This window comes from Nycticebus coucang, chromosome 21 (assembly GCF_027406575.1).
Source record: "Nycticebus coucang isolate mNycCou1 chromosome 21, mNycCou1.pri, whole genome shotgun sequence".
NCBI classification, from domain to species: domain Eukaryota; kingdom Metazoa; phylum Chordata; class Mammalia; order Primates; family Lorisidae; genus Nycticebus; species Nycticebus coucang.
Window position 1 is genome coordinate 36,828,500 of NC_069800.1, and position 21,315 is coordinate 36,849,814.

General features: G+C 46.4%; 1 pseudogene; it reads left to right on the forward strand.

The window, feature by feature from the left end:
- The first annotated feature begins 404 nt into the window (after window positions 1-404).
- LOC128573743 (signal-regulatory protein beta-1-like) lies at window positions 405-15,661 on the forward strand (annotated as a pseudogene).
- The last annotated feature ends 5,654 nt before the right edge of the window (window positions 15,662-21,315 follow it).

The following is a 21,315-nucleotide window of genomic DNA, read 5'->3' on the forward strand; positions in this document are numbered from 1 at the left end:
ATTTATAATGTCTGGTGAACACACCTGCCTCCAGCTGAGTAGCTCTTGGTTGAGGCTGTGCACAATGAGGCCATAGGACAGACACATCCTGGGGTCCGAAGATTCAAAATTTGGGGCATAGCTCACCACCACAGATCCTTCTTGGCCTGAGACTCCAAAATGGAAAAATCACCATGTAGACTTAAAGATGGGGTGAGGGGCCATGCGGACAGAGCACAGACCCCAGCAGGGAGGAGGGATTATTTCTTTAAGTCTGTTGGAGTCTCTGAAAAATGTAAGATGAGTCACTCTCGCCTTGTAGCTGCCTGCTGTTCTTGGTTCTATTTCACAGTCTAGAAGCCAGTTACAGTCTCACCAACACAGCCACTTCCTCTTGTGTCAAGAGAGGTGGAGCTCCTCTTCCCTCCACAGTGGAGAGCCTGAGATCTCCCAGCACGGATATCTGGACAGAACCGTCCAAGATGGCCCTCCCTGCCTCCTGGCCCCACCCTCCTCATCCTCTGCTGCTGCTGCCTCTACTGCTGGGACTCCCAGGTGAGCATCGCCTTGGGCTGGAATCCCCAGTCCCCCCAACCTGGAGATTCCAGAAGCCCTATGTGAAGATAGGTATGCAATTAGGTCTACTGACGAAAGCCAAGGACAGGGCATTATCTGACAACATAAAATCGGGGGTCCGAACACTTCCTGTGTGATTCATCACCTACAGCTGGCTACCAGAGGTGTCAAACCAGATGATACTTCAAACCACCACCACTGCACAATACTTACATTTTTATAATATTTCAGTTGATGAAATACTCACAGAAGAATTGTTATTCAAATCCAGAGCTTCTCAAGGCTCCAGAGATGAGGCAATAGGTCCAAGACCACAGAGTGAGCTGAGAGGCAGCCCCATGAGGTTGTCACCAAGCCCAGCCCTCTTGGTTCACTACCCTGAGGAAGGGAAGTCTGAAATGGTGCCTACTCAAGTTCAGGGGTGCAGTGTTTCCCTGAAGATGTGGGAATTTAGTTTATGTGCCAAATTTTTTCCTAAGCTTTAATGTGTATTGCAAATTTATTTTATTTTACACATATATGTATACATATAGATACACATATGTGTGTGTGTATATATATGTATATGAGACAGGGTCTCATTCAGTTTTGCTGGGTAAAGTGCTGTGGTGTCATAGCTCACAGAAATGTCAAACTCTTGGGCTCAAGTGGTCCTCTTGCCTCAGCCTCCTGAATAAGAGACTGCAGGTGCTTGCACTACACCCAGCTAGTCTTTCTATTTTTAGTAGAGATGGGGTCTCACTCTTGCGCAGGCTGGTCTCAGACTCCTGAGTTCAAGCAATCCACCCACCTCAGCCTCTCAGGATTACAAGTGTGAACCACTGTGTCTAGCCTACAATTTTATTTAATTCTCAGAACAACCTTAGCCGGGCGTTGTGGCGGGCGCCTGTAGTCCCAGCTACTCGGGAGGCTGAGGCAAGAGAATTACCTTAAGCCCAGGAGTTGGAGGTTGCTGTGAGCTGTGTGAGGCCACGGCACTCTACCCGAGGGCCATAAAGTGAGACTCTGTCTCTACAAAAAAAAGAGAACAACCTGTACCCTAGTAGGCTAAGCCATACTTTTAGATATATTTGTGATTGTATGTTTATGTATGTGTACAAGAGACTGTTAGTGTAACACACCAGGTTTTGAATTAAGGTTTTCACCCTTTCATTTTTATTTTAAATAAGTTTAAACAGAAACAAATTCATTTCACTTTTTAATTGACAGAAAGTATATATATTTTGTTAATATAGCTTTGTAGTATATTTTGAAGTCAGGTAGTGTGATTGCTACCAGCTTAATTCTTTTTGCTCAAAATTTCTTTGGTGTTCTGGGGTCTTTTGTGGTTACATATGAATTCTAGGATTTTTTTTTTTTCTATTTCTATGAAAATGTCCTTGGTATTCTGCTAGGAATTGCACTGAATCTGTAAATTGCTTTGAGTACTTTGGATGTTTCAACCATGCTAAATCTTCCAGTCCATAAACACAACATAGCTTACCATTGATCTGTGGCCTCTTCACTTTCTTTCATTAATGTTTTATATTTCAGCGTAGATATTTTTTAATCTCCTTGGCTATAATTATTCCTGGTACTATAGTTTGGATGTTTGTCCTCTCTAAATCTCCTATCAAAACATGATCCCCAGTGTTGGAGGTGGGGTCTAATAGGAGGTGCTTGGGTCATGGGGGTGGACTATAAGTTCAATTTTAAGAAAGAGCTGACCTGGTTCTTTGTTCTTTGCTTGGAAGAATCACAAGCAGGGCCAGTGACACACAGGGATGGAATGACAACACAAAGCCCTTTTGCACAAGCAGCTTTATTACAGAAAAGAGGAAGGTTTGCAAGACAAAAATATAGTGAGAATATGTTTTGGGAAGAGGAACGGGTCTGTCTCTGAGAAAAGAGAAGGTGCTGGGATTTTAACTCAGGTCTGTTTTATGTTTATAGTTAATCATATGCTAAGAAGTGGGAAGAATATTCTTCATTTGTCTTAGACAGAGGCAGGGATTTCTTAGAACTTAGGGTCCTCCACATTTTAAACGTTACAGAGTCACTTCAGGGGTTACCACGGCAATTGTAAACTGTCATGGCACTAGAGGGTGTGACTTTTACCATGCTAACAAGGAGGCGAGGTGGGACAGTAGGACAGCTTGGGGTGCTTCTCCCCAAAAAACCCGAACCTCCAGTTTCCTGCTGTTGTGGATTAAGTGCTAGATGTTCATGGATGTTCATGGATGTTCATTGGCCTCTTCAAGTTTTCTCCCTTTCTGTGTTGATGGTGTTAAACTGTTCAGCCTGCTTCAGGCTTTCAGCTTATTAGCCTACACCTGTTATCTGTCCCAAACATGGATTCCCCATGAATAGATTAATGCCCCCCTTCCCCAGAGGTTAGTTTATTCTCACTCTAGTGCTTCCTGCAAGAGCTGCTTTGTTAGAAAAAGCATAGCACCCCCCTCCACTCCCTCTCTTGCCATGGGATCTCTGTGAGTGCCAGCTCCCCTCACTTTCTTCTTCTTTTTTTCTTTTTCTTTCTTTCTTTTTTTTTTTTTTTGAGACGGAGTCTCACTATGTTGCCCTTGGAAGAGTGCCATGGTGTCACAGCTCACAGCAACCTCAAACTCTTGCACTTAAGCAATTCTCTTGCCTCAGCCTCCCAAGTAGCTGGGACTATAGGCACCTGCTACAATGCCTGGCTATTTTTTTGGTTGTAGTTGTCACTGTTGTTTGGCAGGCCCAGGCTGGGTTTGAACCTGCCACCTCCAGTGTATGTGGCTGGCGCCTTAGCCACTGAGCTATAGGCACCGAGCACCTTCTGACATGAGCAGAAGCAGCCTAAGGACCTGACTGGATACACATCTAGAACCTACCAGCTGGCAGGACCATAAGCTAAATAAACCTTTTTAAAAATAAAATAGCTTCAGGATGGAAAGTCCTGGCAGCCCCACAAAGCAGGGCACACAAAGGCCAGCAGGTTAAAAATCCCTCCAAATGGTGGGTGCTCATCAGGACAGAAATTAGTAAGCCATGAGCTGTGAAAGGGCATCTCCTAGGGAGTTACCACCTCATTTTAAACAGTCACAGCCTTGTTGCCAATTGTGATATAATGGCCAAGTGAGTCCCACTGATGGGGTTTTTCGAAGATCATTCCAACATGGCTGGAGAAATCACATGTATACAGGCATAAAAATCTAAAGGATTTAGTTTACTCAGAGGTGTTAGGGAGGGAGGCATGACATGCCACCCAGGGAGCCGCATGGGAAGAGCTCCCAGATAGCTACTCAGTAGGTGAAGGAGAGAGGGGGAATCTCGGCACGTCCTGTACTGTGAGTCAAGGTGAAGGACACAGCAAAAGTCATGAGGGGATCTCACTGGTGTGTTTGAATGTCACTGGATCATGGGGGGTCAGGGGGAGGACAAGTAAAGGAATGATAATAGGAACCTGCCTTAACACACTGGTGCACCTGGGCAGGCAGAGTGCTCACAGCCCTTGTGTGGGATGTTGTGAGATGTTAGGGCATCAGGCAATTACGAAGTTTTCAAACTACATGATAGCCAAAAATCTTTCCTTCTACTTACAACTTTGAGTTTCTATGGAGCATTCTTTTCTTTCAACCTAAAGGATGCTCTTTAGTGTTTCTCTGAGGTCAGGTTTAGTAGGAATGAACTATCTCAGCTTTTGTTTATCACAGAATATCTCAATTGATCCCACATTTTTGAAGGACAGTTTTACCAGGTATAGAATTCTTAGTTCACAGTTTTGTTTTCTTTCAGGACATTAAATATGTCACCTGCTACCTTCTGGCCTGCAATGCTTCTGATAAGAACTCAGCTGATAATCTTATGAAGGAACTCTTTCACGTGATGCTTCACTTCTCTCTAGCTGCTTTCGAGATTCTCCCTGTCACTTTAGCTTCAGTAGTTGGAATATTATGTGTCTTATGTGGGTTTCTTTGAGTATATTTTACTTAGAGTTTGTTCAGCATCTCAGCTTCATTGATTCACGTATTTTATCAGCTGTGGGAAGATTTGGGATATTATTTCTTCAAATAATCTTCTGCTTCTTTCTCTCTGCCTCTCTTCTTGTGTTGTTCTCATAAGATGTATGTTCGTCCACTTGCGGATGTCCCACAAGTCCAGATTCTATCTCTTTTCTCTATTGTTTTTTCTCTTTCTACACAGTTGAATCATCATTTTAACTAGTCCATCTTCAAGTTTTCGGATTCTTTCTTCTGCCTGCTCAATCTGTTATGGCACTCCTCTAGTGAATTTTACATTATTCTGCTTTTTGGCTCCTAAATTTCTGGTTGGTTCTTCCGTATAATTTTTACATCTTTGCTGATGTGCTCATTTTGATAATACTTCTTTCTCCTGACTTCCTTTAGGTCCTTGTTTTTATTTTCCTTGAGCTCTTTGAGCATATTTAAGACATTTGTTTGAAAGTTTTGGTCTAGTGTCAGGGTAGACCCAGTACATCGCAAGGGCCCTTGTAAGGGGGCAGGAAGGCAAGAGTTTGGACTTGTGATAATGAAAACAAGAGGTGAGAGTGACCAGAAGATGGGACTGTGAGAAAAGGAATCGGGGAAGCCTTTAGAATGTGGAAAGACAAGGAGCAGAGTCTCCAGAAGACATGCAGCTTTGCCGATGCCTTTTTTTTTTTGGTATATATTTAAGATGTAAAACAGGATATTTTGAGATGGTTACTATAAACAAGCAAATAAACATATTCAGTAACTCCTATAATTACCCTTTTGTGTGTGCCTGAGAAGAACACTTAAAATCTAATCTATTAGCAAAAATAGTGAATACAGTACCATCTTATTATTATTAATTATGGACCTCATGTTGTATATAGAACTTTCTGGAATTCTTTATCCTACCTATCTGCAACTTTGTATCTTTGGACTTACATGTTTCTATCTTCTTTCTCAATCCTACTTCAGGTAACCAGTTCTATTTTCTATTTCTGTGTGTTTGACTTTTTTACTCTTTTTTCTTGACTATATCATAGTAAGACCAATTTTGAACTTTTGCCCTTTAGAACTATAAAATAATAAATGTCTCTTGGTGTAGGCCACTAGGTTTGTTATAATTTCATGGTAGCTTTAGGACCACTAATATAACATGATTATTCTATGGAGACAAAATTCCAGGGGTTGAATACCATGTCGTAGTCCTTATGTAAGCCGCATGTTCACTGTGTGTTGGGAGATCTGCATGTCACTCTCTCTCTCAGGAATCAAGCTTTTTGAACAAATCAGATCAAGGCTTTGTGATTCTCTGCAGAAGGAAGAATTTGATCCATAGAGGCTCACACACACAGGGGCATCCAACCTGCGGCCTGCAGACTGCATGTGGATTATGTGAGGACTCTTTTGCTTATCTGCGGTGGCAACTATCATGAAAGTTACGTGTGGACCGTTTTTCTAATCATCGGCTTTCATTAGTGTTTGTGTATTTAACGTGTAGCCTAAGACAACTCTTTTTCTTCCAGTGTGGCACAGAGAAGCCAAAAGGTTGGACATCCCTGGGACAAAGGAATCTCATGGCCAATGCAGAGGTCCAGAAAGTTCTAAATTCCATGTGGATAGAAAAGGGAAAAGCACAAATAATTGGGTGAAGGGTCACACGGCCAGAGAGGGAGAAGGATGAGGGCTCCCTAGGTGCTCAAACCCATGCTTTACTATAGAAATTTAACCTCTTGTTTCAAATGAGGCCACTGTAACAACCTCTCATGTCACAGGATTGCTCTGAGGGTTAACTGAGATAGTCCATGCCGTGTACTGAGCTCAAGGCCTGCTCAGAGTGTGCACACAGACAGCGAATGAGGCCAATGAACACTTGAGAAAACATGCAGGGTCACATAGGTGGATAAACGACTGCTCTGTGTTTCCCTCCAGGGGTGACAGGAGAGGAGCTGCAGGTGATTCAGCCCGACAGGTCAGTGTCAGTCGCCGCTGGAGAGACGGCCACTCTGCGCTGCACTGTGACCTCCCAGATCCCCGTGGGGCCCATCTTTTGGTTCAAGGGGACTGGGCGAGACCGAGAATTGATCTACAGTCATAAAGTCCACTTCCCCCGGGTAACAAATATCACAGATCATACAAAGAGAGACAACCTGGACTATTCCATCCGCATCAGTAACATCACCCCAGCTGATGCCGGCACCTACTACTGTGTGAAGTTCCGGAGAGGAATTCCTGAAACCGTGGAGTTTAAGTCTGGACCAGGCACTGAGGTGTCTGTCAGTGGTGAGTGCAGTGGGGTCCTCCTCTGTCCCCTGGGCTGTGACAGTGAGTCAGCAGTGGCAGGGAGCAGCAGCTCATGCCTATAATCCTAGCACTCTAGGAGGCCGAGGTGGCAAGATCCCCAACTCAGGAGTTGGAGACCAGCCTGAGCAAGAGCCAGACCTCATCTCTACTAAAAATAGAGAAACTAGCCAGGCATTGTAGTAAGTGCCTGTAGTCCCAGATACTCCTGAGGCTGAGGCAGGAGGATCACTTGAGCCCAAGAGTTTGAGGCAGCTGTGAGCTATGGTGATGTCACCCCCTCTACATGTGGGGGAGGTTGAGGCCGGTAGACATCATCCTGCTTGCTCAGGGCTCCCCAGCTGGTAAATGGCAGGAAAGTCTGCACCCCTTCCGGGCTCACTAGCCCTTGCCTTTCTCAGACTGGCCCAGCCCTTTCAGCTCACGGAACAGGGAAGTGACAGATTGAGTAGGATCCGAGGCACAGGCCAGACCTCACCCCCTGCCCCAGAGAGAACTTTTCCCTCAGGGAGGCCGAGTCTCCCCTTCATGCCACAGGCACCCACTGAGAACCTACTGTGTGCTGGCTCCACCCGGGGTGGTGTGGAAACATCAGTGAACACACAGGCACTGCTCTGCCCCCAGGAAGCTCAAGTTCTCCTCCCTTCCAAGAAGGAGAAATTCTAGGAGGCAGGGAGCAGGGAAGCCACAGGCCAGGAGGTGGCAGAGCTGGTGTGCAGCTAGGGCGTGAGCATTTTTGTCTTCAAAAATGTCACTTTGAGAAGATTCTTAAGAGGCACAGATTCCCTGTTTAATCTGATGGCCCTTGCTGGGCACGGTAGCTGGCATCTGTAATTCTTGTGCTCTGGGAAGCCAAGCAAGGTGGATTGCTTGAGCTTGGAGTTTGAGACCAGCCTGAGCAAGAGCGAGACCCCATCTCTACTAAAAATAGAAAACTAGCCAGGTGTTGTGGTGGGCGTCTATAGTCCCAGCTACTTAGGAGGCTGAGGTGAGATGATCACTTGAGCCCAAGAGTTTGAGGTTGCTAGGCGCTATGACACACAGCCCTCTACCCAGGGTGACAAAGTTAGTCTCTGTCTCATAAAAGAAAAAGACAATGAAAAGCCTGATGGCCCTAGTTGGAGCAGATGCCAAGAAGTTTGACATTTGCTGGGGTTCTACTCAGGAAACCCCATGTGATTCAGAAACTTATTCACACAGTCACAGTAAACTCTGAGCAGAGCTGGGTCATCTCTGAATGTCTCTCACTCCAGGGAAGAGGTCCCCTATGAGGGTGACTTAGTGGTCCCCCAGGTGAAGTAGCAAAGATGCTCATTTTGGGGATTCCTGCCCAAGGCCCAGGATCCTTTTTCTGTCCCCTGAATCTTGGATATCAGCACAGGAAGGACCTTCAGGCCACTCAGCCCACACCCCTTTACAAATGGGGAACCTGAGGCCAAGCGATGACACAGGCCTTGCCAGTAGTACCATGGCTATGGAGTGACAGGAGCAGGCTGGCCCCACATCAGTCACTCTCCATGGAGGAGCCAGGTGCATCGTAGGTGCTGGATAGAAGCTCCGGAGCAGAACCACTGAGCAGGGACTTGGCACTTCTCCTTCTCATCAGAGTCCCAAAGGTTCAGAATCCTGCCCTTGTGCACACCCTGAGACCTGCTGGTGATGAGAACCACACCCAATCTTAAGTCAAATCATTCAGTATTGAGGTTCTACATCAGGACATAGGAAGTAGCCCCATTGTCTAACAGCTAGAGAATACTCCATCGTATGGAAGTATCACCATTTACTTACAGTCTTCTGTAAATGGACATTCACATTATCTCCATCCTTGGGCTATTAAGGCCACTCTGCATGGATGGGCTGCTACATGCACCAGCCTGCATTGCACAGGTGGGAGATGCCTGCTGGAAATGGCATTGCCAGGCAGAGGGCATGAGTGTTTTAATTTATGTGGCTATTGCAAATATCTTATCCTAGATGACATAGCATTCAGGTTCCCCAAAACCCCCTGGACGTAGGCAGGGAAGGTGGCTTTCTCCTGACCTTGCAGATTTTACAGTCAGAAACATTAAAGTCCCCAGATGGCACATCAATGCCCAGGCCATCCCAGGCAAGAAGTGGCTCAGGCATGACTCAGGTCTGCTGGATCCTGGCAGGCTCACTCCCCTTGGCCTTGCCCTTGGCCTAAATGATGCCCTGGTGGGACAGGAGGGAGGAGGGCAGAGGCCGGGGCGGCAGTGGTTCCAGGTGCTGCCTCCTCATCCTGCCACTTTCTCTGTAACCAGTGCTGCCAAGGAGGCACCGTGTGCTGCCCCTTTACAGATGGGGACACTGAGGCTCAGAGAGGGGACCTGAGAGAGCAGGGAGGGGAGCTGAGGTTTCAACCCCACATCCTGATTCACAGCCCCGCCCCTGCAGCCCCCAGCCGTGCTGGTCACAGTGTGGACACGTGCTCCACCCTTCTCCTTCTAAGCTGTGCTGTCAATTCTACAGCAATATGCATCCAAACCAGACAAGCCAGAAACAGTCCTGTGAAGGCGGGCAGGGCTGCTTTACACAGCAGTGAGAAAGGTCTGCAGACACCACGTGACACGTGGGCTCCGCCCCTCAGGGCAGGGGAAGCACTGGGCTCCTTCCCTGAGCTGCACCAAGAAGCTGCCTCGGAACCCCCACCCCACCCACACCCACTCACGGGCACTAAGGACGAGGAGATGAGGGGTCCATGTGAGTGATGGATTACAGTCTCTCCTCAGCTGCCAGGAGCCCCGTCTTCCCTGTCTGGCCGTCGGGTGACCAGGCCTGGGCATTGGTGAGGGGCTTGTCCCTTAAGCTGCTTCAAGTCAGGGATCTCAGAGGGAGAGGGAAGGGGGTGTCAGCATCAGGGCACTTGCTCTGTTGACAGACATGAAAGCTTAGGAGGACACAGGAAATGTCCACTGGGACACATGAGGGACAAGGAGACAATGTGCTCATTTCTCTCAGCCTCAGTTTTCTCATCTGTGAAATGGTGACAACCGTGGACTCCTTTAAGAGAGTGGGAAGGATTTGAGGTCCTTTCTGTAAATCACCTAGCACATTGTAGTTATTTCAGGATAGTGTGATCTTGGGCAACCCAGTTCCCTTTGCTGAGCCTCAGTTTCCCCATAAGCAGAATGTGGACAATTGCACCAAACCCTCCAGGATGTTAGGGGGACACAGTGAGCCTGGGGAGAGAAGAGACCTCAGTAAGTGTTGGGGTTGTCATGAAGGTTGTGTGATCTTAGGCAGGTCTTGGCTTCCCTTGAGTCCTCAGTTTCTCCATCTGTGAGGTGGTGATGGTCATGGCCATCCTTCTGGGTGCTGTGAGGACTGGAGGGGGCATGCACAGAGCCCAGGATGGTGGTGTTGGGCTTAGTATGAGCATCTGTGATGCCACAGTTAGGAGAACAGGACACAGAGCCTGACCGCCCGGGTGCACTCCAGCTCTGCCACCTCCTGGACTGTGGCCACAGATGTGAGTGACAATGCTGGTCTTAAAGAGCAGGGGCAGGGGTTGAAGGAGTCAAATCCACAAAGTGCTCAGAGCACGGGCCCCCGGGACCATGAGTCAGGATGGGGCCCTTACCCTCCAGGCCTCAGTGCAAATGGGACTGGGCTATGGGGGTGGCTTGGTGGGGAGGCTTCACCTACCACTGCTCTGTAGAGGCACCTGGGAAACTTGGAACATGTTCCCAGACCCGCCTGACCTAGAAATGCCAATTTAATTGTTGTGACAGGGGCCTGGGCACCTCAAGTTTTTAATGACTCCAGAGATCTAGCACACAGCCATGGCAGACAGATTCTAACACACAGGCCTCTAGGTCACAGAGGACAAGTGAAGTCCCCACTGCCCCAGAAAAGGTGGTCCTCTCCAGTGTCGGGTGAGAGCACAGCTCTTCTGGGTGTGGGGGCTTCAGAGAGCCTGTGCTGGGGACAGCTGTGTGGAGGCCACGGTGGCCTGGGAAGGCCCTCCCCCTGGAGCAGATTTCAGGGCCTGAGGGGCAAGGTCTGGACAAATGTCTGCTTAGATTCAGCCTCTGAGCTTGGGACCTTCCCTCTTACATGTGCCCTAAAATCACAACACATCCTCTGATGATAAGGACACCCCCCCTCCCCCCAACATTATCCCAGTACTAAAAAGTAACATCTGTCACTTTTGAGGGTAGTTGCGATCACGTCTCTTATTTATTAACACTCCTTTTTAGCCAAACCCTCTGTCCCTGTGGTCTTGGGTCCTGCGGCAAAGGCCACAGCTAAGCAGACAGTGACCTTCACCTGCGAGTCCCATGGCTTCTCCCCCCGAAACATCACCCTGAAGTGGTTCAAAAATGGGAACGAGCTCTCAGACGTCCAGACCACCATGGACCCCGCAGGAGAAAAGGCCTCCTACCATGTGCACAGCACAGCCAGGGTGGCACTGGAGCCCCGAGATGTCCACTCTCAGGTCATCTGTGAGGTGGCCCACGTCACCTTGGAGGGGAACCCTCTACGTGGGACTGCCAACTTGTCTGAGACCATCCGAGGTAGAGGAGCCCACACCCAGCCCAAGCCACCCCCTTGAATCAAGCTGCAGCCAGTGGGATTTGGGAGGATGGGCTGACATTAAAATTGTGCTTTATATTTATAGACCTCCAGATTATTTTATATCAAGCACTAATACTACTTTTAACATTTCTTAAAAGGTAAATTAAAAAATTTGTAGTAACCTCACCAGGGATGGCATCTGAGCCCAGCTCCTGCTGGGAGAGACCTCCAGGGCATGGCACCTGGGGACCAGCAGCTTTTGCTCCAGGATTTAAACTGCCTGGAATCTAATTCCTAACTGTCCTGCCCACCTACCGTGTGCCCACATGTGCCTCTCACTCTCATTCTGATGGCGCATGCCAGGTAAACATCCCTCATGTGCCAAGCACTGTGCCTCGTAGATTCGTTGATTTCACCAATGGCCACTGCAGTTACTGAGCCCCTGCTGGGAGCCACGCCCCATGTGCTTGGCAGTTTCATGTCTTTTGCTACAGTTATTACATTCTCACTGCACCCCAGGGGTGGTGCTTGTTGATTTCGCTCCTTGTTACCCTAATAGGTGCTAGCAGGCCTTGATCACTTATTGTGTGCCCAGTGTTGAACTCAGCACATTCACTCATATGCATGAGCACCTCCTGCATACCTGACACCATCTGGTGATGCCATTGCCCTGGTGCGTGTGGGGGGTTAAGCTACTCAGCCCATCTTCTGTGACCTGCCTGTGCCGTAAGGTCAGAACTTCTTCCCTGTGCTATTTCAGTTCCACCCACCTTGAAGGTTACCCAGCAGCCCATGATGACAGGGAACCAGGCCACCTGCCAGGTGGAGAGGTTCTACCCTGGGAAACTGCAGCTGACCTGGTTGGAGAACGGAAATGTGTCCCGAACAGAAATGACTTCGACCCCCATGGAGAACAAGGATGGGACATACAGCTGGACCAGCTGGCTCCTGGTGACCTCCTCTGCGCACAAGGACGGTGTGGTGCTCACCTGCCAGGTGGAGCATGACGGGCAGCCACCGGTCACCAGAAGCCACACCCTGGAGCAGGGCCCAGATGCCAGCCTTGGTGAGTTTACTACAGATTTTTAAAATTTATCCTTTTTTAATGTTAAAAGCAGCATTCACGCTTGTTATAAAATAATCTAGAAGTCTATAAATAGAAAGCAGAATTTTAAAGTCAGTTCATCCTTTCAAATCCCACTCCAAGAGTCACCACTGTTAAGAGTTTGGTGCACACTTTGGCAGACCTTTTGGCATAAATGTATATTACAAGAGAAAAAAGGGAAGAAAGGAGGGGATCGCCTGTTCATAGTGGCCTGCCTCCTGCCTTCTCCACCTGACATTTGCTGTGTTCCGGTTGCTCCTTCTCACCCCACCCCCTCCTTCCCACTCTGACTACCTCTGCCTGGTCTCTGATCCTTCCCTACATTTTCATTCATATCTGCAACCTCACACCAGACTCTGGCTTCCACTGTGTGAAATTTTAAAAGGGAAGTAGAGTTTAAGATGGTCCAGTGAAGATGGCTAATAGCAGTCACAGCACCATCCCCTCTGTGTCCTGCTCGGTGATAATGGACCAGCAGCAATCCCGAGTCCTCTCTGCACGTTCACTACACGCAAGTTCCTGTTCATCTGCGATCCCCTTTCCTGCTTGACTTCCCTAATGAATTTTTGAGTTTTACAGGAAAAGCCAGGGCCTGAGGAGCAATAGGAGGTGTTGTTGAAGACCTCCTGCCATTAGACCAGGTGATTGGTCTAAACCAGGGCTTTCAACTTTTTTGATCTCAAGGCACACTTGAACCTACTGTTAAACGCTCCCTGAGGTCCATTTACCTGGAAGGAGACTCTAAGATGGATACAAGAAAGCAGGAAGCATCTGAGATTGCCATCAGGGTTGACATGGCTGAGGGTGTGAGCAGACAGGACCCAAAAAAGGAGATGCTGGGCCACCCAGGGGTGACAAAGACTCAGCTGCTTGAGGGAGTCCTTTATAGTTGTTTTCACTTGAGAGGAGGGGGCTGGGCCTTCATACTCCTGATTCTCCCAGCCTTTGGGCCAGATGGGCTCGCCCCTAGGAGTGCACTTGGGCAGTGCAGTTCTCACCAACGACAGGAAGGTCCCAGAAAGCCCCTCAGCTGAGAACTGCCAGCATCCATCAGTGCAGCAGCCACAGATGCTGAGGTCTCCACTCTGCCTTTATGGACCCGCCAGCACCATTTAATTTGTAAAAAACCATATTTTAATATCTCTGTTTCATTGTAACAACAAAACTGTAAAAATGCAAAGATGCTAAAGAAGGTTTCCCCCTAACTGTCTTCGTCCCCCAGAAAGATGGCAGAGACAGCTGTGGTGGGGCAGGTGCTCTAGGTGGGCTGGACGCCGTCCCAAGGTGAGACCCGTTCCCTTGACTCACCGGGGTGTGTTCCAGCCAGCAGGTTTCATTAAGTCAGGCCCCGTTGAGGGATCCCCCAGCTCCTGAGAACTTGAGGCCCTCCACCCCACCCCGGGGGCTAAGCAGCCCTTCCGCTGTGAAACTGTCCCCCTCCCCTGCATGCCCTTTCATCATCATTCCTATGAAACTGGGAGGCCAGACTTGTCTTGGTCCAAACAACCCGGTCCTAGAAGTGATCCTAAGACACAGTAGTGACAGATGTTCCTAGGTTTGGCACCCACTGACCTTGTGAGCCTCCCTGCCCTCTGTGGGCCTCAGTTTCACATCAGAATATGGTTAATCACCCTGCCTCCAGGGTTGTGAGGGCAAAGTAAGGAACTCAGGCATCTGTACCCCTCAGTGAACATCCTCCTCACTCCTCCCTCCTGGGGATGACCTGGCAGCCTGGGACAGGCTGAGTGAGGAGAATGTGGAGCCTCTGTCCTGCCGTCTTCTCAGCTGCAGCAGGGTAGGGTGCAGCCTCAATGCTTCAGGGCATAGATGGGCCCAGGTAGCCTCAGATGGGGTAAGTGCGGGCCCCTGGAATAGACTCCTGGGTAGCCCCTCTCATGGCTCCTCTGTGTCCTGATTCCTAGACCTGGCACTGCCTTCTCCTGGGGCCCTGCTGGTTGCCTTCCTCCTGGGCCCCAAGATGCTGCTGGTGGTTGGTGTGGCTGCTGTCTATGTCCACAGGAAGCAGAAGGCCTGACTGTAAGTGTGGGGGAGAGAGGGCAAGGCCAGCAGGGCCCAGTGCACCTGCCACACAGTGTCAGACTAGTGTACTTCACAGAAGGTGACACACCTGCCTTGGTGCCCTCGGAAGTTACAGAACGCTCAAGAGACTCCCAAGTGCAAGGAAGCATGTGGGTGCTGTAGGAGATGGGCTAGGGTGCTCAAAGGGTGTCCACAATATCCCCAGGGTCCCAGGGAGGATATGGGCAGAAGGAGATGGATGAGAAGCAGCTGACCTCCCGTGCAGGCCATCTCTAGGTTACTTGACCTCTGGGGTCCGTGGGGCCAAAGCTATGCCCCTTGTAGAGTAGGATGAGAAGCCCCAGACGGGCTGCTCTGAGGGCTTTTCCCGCTCTCACACTCCAGGTACCTGAGCAGAACGGACTCAGGAAAGGGAGTCAGGTCTCGGGAAGAGGAGATGGGACTTAGGAGTGGAGCTGAGCAGGCAGAGGCCCATCCCAGGGACACACATCCCAGGAGGAGGCCCGCACTGGGGACATAGCAGGCTCTCAGGAACGATGAGCAGAGATGATTAAATGTGGATCTGTTTCTCTTCAGCGCCTTCCTTCCACCCCTGTCACATGGGACCCTCAGTCTCTGCTGCCTCCGTCCTTCCTTGAGGGGCTCAGCCTGAGGGAAGAAGCCAGAGAGAACCTTCCACAGACTTGGCTCCAGATGCCTCAGGCTCCTGTGTCAGCACAGTCAGCCCTTGATGCCCCAGGGCCAGGTCTTCTTCTGTGGTCCTGAACAGGGGCCATGGAGTCAGGCTGGGGACTGACTCAGGACGTCTCCCTAGAAGGGGAGTAAAAAGCCACACATCAGTGCCTGAGGACACTGATCCATCAGCTCGGATGGGCCCGTAGCAGACCCCCGGCCGGGCTCTCAGGGGTTTCTCTGTCTCTGGGTCCCAGCCTACCCCAAACGGCTCAGAGGAGCTGAGCTTGTCCGGGGTCTCCTGAGTACTGAAGATGGGAAGCCCAATCCCACTTTAAGAGGAAAAGTTATTCTCCTTCTCCTTTGTCTAAGTGCCCTACTTCTCAAACCCAGAAGGAAGTTTGTCCTCCTGTCCCTGTGATGGGAGCAACAGTTTGTCTGTCACCCTGCATACTTCCAGTCCTCTGGCTCACGGTGGGAACGAGGTGACAGTGAGAAAGCCTTGGGGTCCTTTTTGTTTTGTTTGTTCTTTACATCGCATACACAACTCTGGTTTGAAAGTGCACGTGTCCACTGGTGAAAAGGTAAATGTTGAACAATTGATTTTGAAAGGGGAAGGAAAAAGCCACATTGGTGGTCCTTCTCAATTTCTGTGTTGTAAATACTCCCAATGTGGTCAGTTTCAAGTTACCAACAGTTTAATAACCAGACTGCAGAACTGAAATTTTACAAGGGCCCTCAGGAGCCAGTCGAAGCCTGCTCCATCACTCCTCGGCATCGTGTCCATAATCTGTGCACTTTCTACACACCTCTGTCCCAGCCAGCGTCATCTCTCCCTGGACCATTGCTGCATCTTCTAACTGGATTCCCTGCTTCAACCACAGCAATTCCTTCTCAGTCCTCTGCTATTCCCCAACACATTTGCATGGCTCCCTCCCTTCTTCCAAATCTTTGCTCAATGTCACTTTATTAAAGGCACGTTTCGCACACCACCTTACATAAAATGTTAATTCCTCTCTCTCTCCATGGCATATGAACTCCTCTTGACCTCATTTTTTTCTTATCAGTTATTGTCATCTGTACTATACTGAGTACACAGTCCTTGCTTTCATGGCAATGCAGGATTGTAAAAAGGACTGTGAAGGTGGGCCAGTGGCTCATTCCTGTGGTCCCAACTCCTCAGGAGGCTGAAGTGAGAAGATCACTTGAGCCCAGCAGTTCAAGGCCAGCCTGGGCAACACAGCAAGACCCCATCTCTGGAAAAAAAAATGTGCAAACTGAAACCCTTAAAAATAATCTCCATAGTCAATGGGAAAAATTATGATTATTCTGGTTACTTTGATAATGTGTTAACAAAATATTAGAGATTCTCTCACATCCTCTCAGTTATAAACCTATCGGGCAGTGAAGAATGAAATAATATGAAGGTTTAGTACATTGCAATTTGAAACATTAGAAACCTTGAGAGTTAAAATATGTTATTTCTTTATAAAAACATGTCAAGAGGAATTGGAATAGTGCTTGCCTTCTTGATGATGGAAAAGCCAAATTCTGCCAAAATATTTAAAGAGGTTCATTCTGAGGGATGGCACCTGTAGCTCAGAGGAGTAGGGTTTCGGCCCCATATACCGGAGGTGGCGGGTTCAAACCCAGCCCTGGCCAAAAACTGTAAAATAAATAAATAAAAGAGGTTTATTCTGAGCCATATGACTTTGAAAGAAGTGACATGATTGGTTACTGATCATGACGAGCTTTAGTTATTCACATAATGATTTGTGGACCAAGGAGCTGGTTCTGTAGCTTGCACTTTATGCAAATCAGAGAAACAAATTCTCTTTGTTATGTAAAATTTGAACCTTGCACTGGGGGACTGGTGTTACTGAACTAAACTGTTAACTCAAATTCATTCATGTCAGCACCAAAATGAGAACTGTCTGTATCTGTCTGTCTGTCTTACCTCAAATAGAATGCCAGTCTTAATTGAGAAGTGACTATATGTACTCTCAGTTTACAAAACAGTGGTTGCCATGTAACAGGCCATCAAATTTTTTGATAAATAAATGACTATATCATTGAGGCCCTTGGTTTCTACTAGATGTTGGACTTCAAAATAAAACGTGTCTCAGAGATAATCTCCTGTATCTCTATGATATCTTTTATTTCTCCTTTTTCATTTCCGGTTGAGGTTATTAGAGATTTTACTTTTCTGACTCTAGTACGTCTGGCCAAGGTTTATTGATTTAGTTTATTTTTTTGAAGAACCACCTCTTTGTTTCAGTAATTTTCTGAACGATTCTTTTGTTTTGAATTTCACTAATTTCTGACTTAATTTTGATTATTTCTTTTCTTCTGCTAGGTTAGGGATTAGATTATTCTTCCTTTTCCATTTCCTTAAGATGATTCATCAGTTTGTTGATGTGCTCTCTTTCTGCTTTTTGGATGTAGACATCTAATAGTGAATTTCCCTCTTAAGACTGCTTTTACAGTATCCCACTAGTTTAGGTAACTTATAGCTTTATTGTTGTTATGTTTCCGGAATTTAACAATTTCTTCCTTTATCTCTTCCTTGCCCAATTGTCATTCAGCATAAATTTGCATAATTTTCATGCCTTTGTGTAGGGTTGACAGTTTTTGTTGAGTTCTACCTTTGTTGCCTTCTGGTCAGAGAACATACAAGGTATAATTTCAATTTTTCTAATTTTATTGAGGTTTCATTTGTATCCTAGGATATGATCTATTTTAGAGTATGTTCCATGGGCTGATGTGAAAAATGTATATTCCTTACCTTTAGGATGGCGTGTTCTGTATATGTCTATTGAACCCATTTGTTATAGGGTCACACTTAAGTTAATTGTATCTTTGCTTAGTTTCTGTTTAGAGGATCTATCTAGTTGTGTCAGAGGGCTGTTAAAGTTCCCAGCTATTAAGGTGTCAAGGGATATCATATGGCTCAGACCTTGATTGGTCTGTTTCATAAATCTGGTAGTATTTAAATTGGGTGCATAAATATTTAGAATTGAAATTTCCTCTTGTTGTATTATTGCCTTGACCAGTATGAAGTGACCATGTTTGTTTGTTTTTTCTTTTTTCTTTCTTTTTTTCTTTTTCTTTTCTTTTCTTTTTTTTTGAGACAGAGTCTCACTATGTTGCCCCGGTAGAGTGTCATGGCATCACAGCTCACAGCAACCTCAAACTCTTGGCTTAAGATTCTCTTGCCTCAGCCTCCCAAGTGGCTGGGACTATAGGTGTCTGCCACAACGCCCAGCTATTTTTTGGTTGTAGTTGTCACTATTGTTTGCCAGGCCCAGGCTGGATTTGAACCCACCAGCTCTTGTGTATGTGGTGTACTGAGGTACAGGCGCCAAGCCCATGTTTGTTTTTCTTAACGTTAGTTGCTTAAAATCCACTTGTATCTGAAAATAAGATCTCAAACCCTCCTTGCTTCTGATCTCCATTCTCCTGAAAAAATTGTTTTCCGTTCCTTAACCCTGAGTCTTTCTTTGTCCTTTGAGGCTAGGTCTGATTCCTGGAGACAGCATATGGATGGCTTGTGCTTCTTTATCCAATCAGCCAGCCTGTGCCTCCTTAGTAGGTAATTCAGCCATTAACATTTATTGAAACAATTGAGAAGTGTGGTTGAGTTCATCTTATTTTGTGAGACTTTGTTGCTTACTTTTATCCTTTGTGCCATTGTGGAAAGTAAGTTTTGTCCATTAGTTATGGGTGTTCATTTTTCTGGTGGTCTATTGTGATGGGTCGGTGTAGTGAATAGGTCTCAGGATTTCCTGTAGAGCTGGTCTTGCTGTGGTAAATTTCCTCAATGTTTGCATATCAGCAAAATATTTGATTTCTCCATCAATTTTGAAGCTTAGTTTAGTAAGATACAGAATTCCATGCTGAAAAATCGTTTTGTTTAAGAACGTTGAAAGTAGATGACCATTCTCTTCTGCCTTGAAAAGTTTCAGTTGCGAAGGCTGCTGTCATCCTGATGGACCTGCCCCTGTAACTCAGTTGACACTTATTCCTGGCTCCTTGCAGGATTTCCTCTTTTGTCTTGACTTTGTACAGGTTCATTACAATGTGTCTTGCAGATACTCTGTTTTGAGATGACCCAGGGTTCAATATGCCTCTGAAAGGCGAGTTTCAGAATCTTTAGCGAAACTGAGGAACTTTTCATTTATGATATCTTTCAGTAGAGTTTCCATTCCTTTGGGGCATTCTTCTTCTCCTGCAGGGATCTCTATAAATCATATATTTAAACAATTCATGAAGTCCTGAAATTCTCTGAGTGAATGTTCTGCTTTCTCCTCCCATTTTCTCCTCCCATCATTTCCCCTCCCTCTCCAAATGATGCCTTCTAAACCCACAAGCTTATTTAAATAAACTCACTTCCTCTACTGGCAAGGGAGAAGAGGGTATTCTCTTGGTTGTGTTACAAGACAGTCAAGGGCCCACAACAGATTTGCATCTCATTCAGTTGTATATTTTACCAGTTTATGATACTAGAGTGACTTTTCATTCAGAGACAGGGTCTCTCTATGTTGCCTAGGCTGGCCTTGAACTGCTAGGCTCAAGTGATCTTCCCACCTCAGTCTCTCAAGCAGCTGGGACTACAAGCACACACCACTACGGCTTTTAGAAGCTACTAGAGGGACTTCTAAAAAAGAGTAATAAACATTATGTTTTAGAGCAGTTTGAGCCTTACCGTAAAATTGAGCAAAAGGCACAGAAAATTCTCGTTTATCCCCTTGGTCTTCTACACTATGTGGGTTTTGACAGATGTGTAATGACATGTATCCACCATCGTAGCATATTATACAGAAGAGTTTGACAGTCTGAAAAATCTCTGTATTTCCACCCTCTTTTCCACCAATCCCTGACAACAACTCATTCAACCCAGTCTCTGTGGTTTTACCTTTCCCAGAATGTCATTTAGTTGAACCATACAGGATTTAGCCTTTTTAGATTGGCTTCCTTCATTCAATAACATGCAGCTGAGTTTCCTGTATGTCTTTTCATGGTTTGATGGCTTATTTCTTTTTAGTGGTGAATAATATGCCATTATGTGGATATGCTACACTTTTATCTACTCACCTACTGGAGAATGTCTCCATTGCTTCCAAGTTTGGGAAATTATGGATAACGCTGCTATAAACATGCACATGCAGGTTTTTGTGGGGATGTAAGATTTTAAATCGTTCAGATAAATATTAATAGAAAGGAACACAATTGTTGGATCATATGGTAAAGAGTGTGTTTAGTTTTGTAAGAAACTGCCACACTGTCTCTTAAATTGGTTGCTTCATTTTGTAACAAACCTATGAAGTTGTTATGATAATCTCCATTTTACAGTTGAGGGAGCTCAGGAATGAGAGAAGTTAAATAGACTCCCCCATGTCACATGCTAGGAGCTCTAGAGCTGTACTTCAAATCTAGAAGTTCTGGTTCCTATACCCACAAACTCAGTCTTTCCCTTATAAAACATCTGCCACTACTCCCAATTCTTCATTTGTCCTAAAGCCTCCCCTGATTACTTACACTTTCAGTCACCAGTAGTAGGGGAGGGAATATGGCAGAGTAAAGAGAATTTTATCCCCCAGGCTCTTGGTTCTCTCAAACATTCAGGCTGTATCTATATTGCACCAACTCAACCTGAATTTCGGAATTGATCCCTTGCATGATTTCCACAAAAGATAACCACTCATATAAGCACATGTCTGTTCAGTAGATCTTTATCAAAGGGTTGGAGTTCACAGCGAGACAGTTTGCTGCTCTAAGCATAGCATCTGCCATTTTCCCAACACTATTCTATCAATATTTGAGTCATGTATTTCAAATCATGTTTATAAGAGGCATAAAAGTTTATCGGTCATATGTTTTAGGTTAATTGTTGATTGTATGAAAGAAAACATTCCTCTTACATTCATTTCACTTCCTACCTTAAATTATATTTTTCAGGTACTAATATTGCTAAAACAACTTTTTGAAGTGTTTTGTAGTATATTTTTTGTTATTTCTATATTTATACACATTTATGTATTTTGTTTTGGTTGTGTCTCCATGTAGTGTTCTGTGAGATTGTCCCCACATGATCACTCAGCTCATTAATTCATTCTTTGATTATGTACAGTCAGCTCATTAACTCATTTTTTT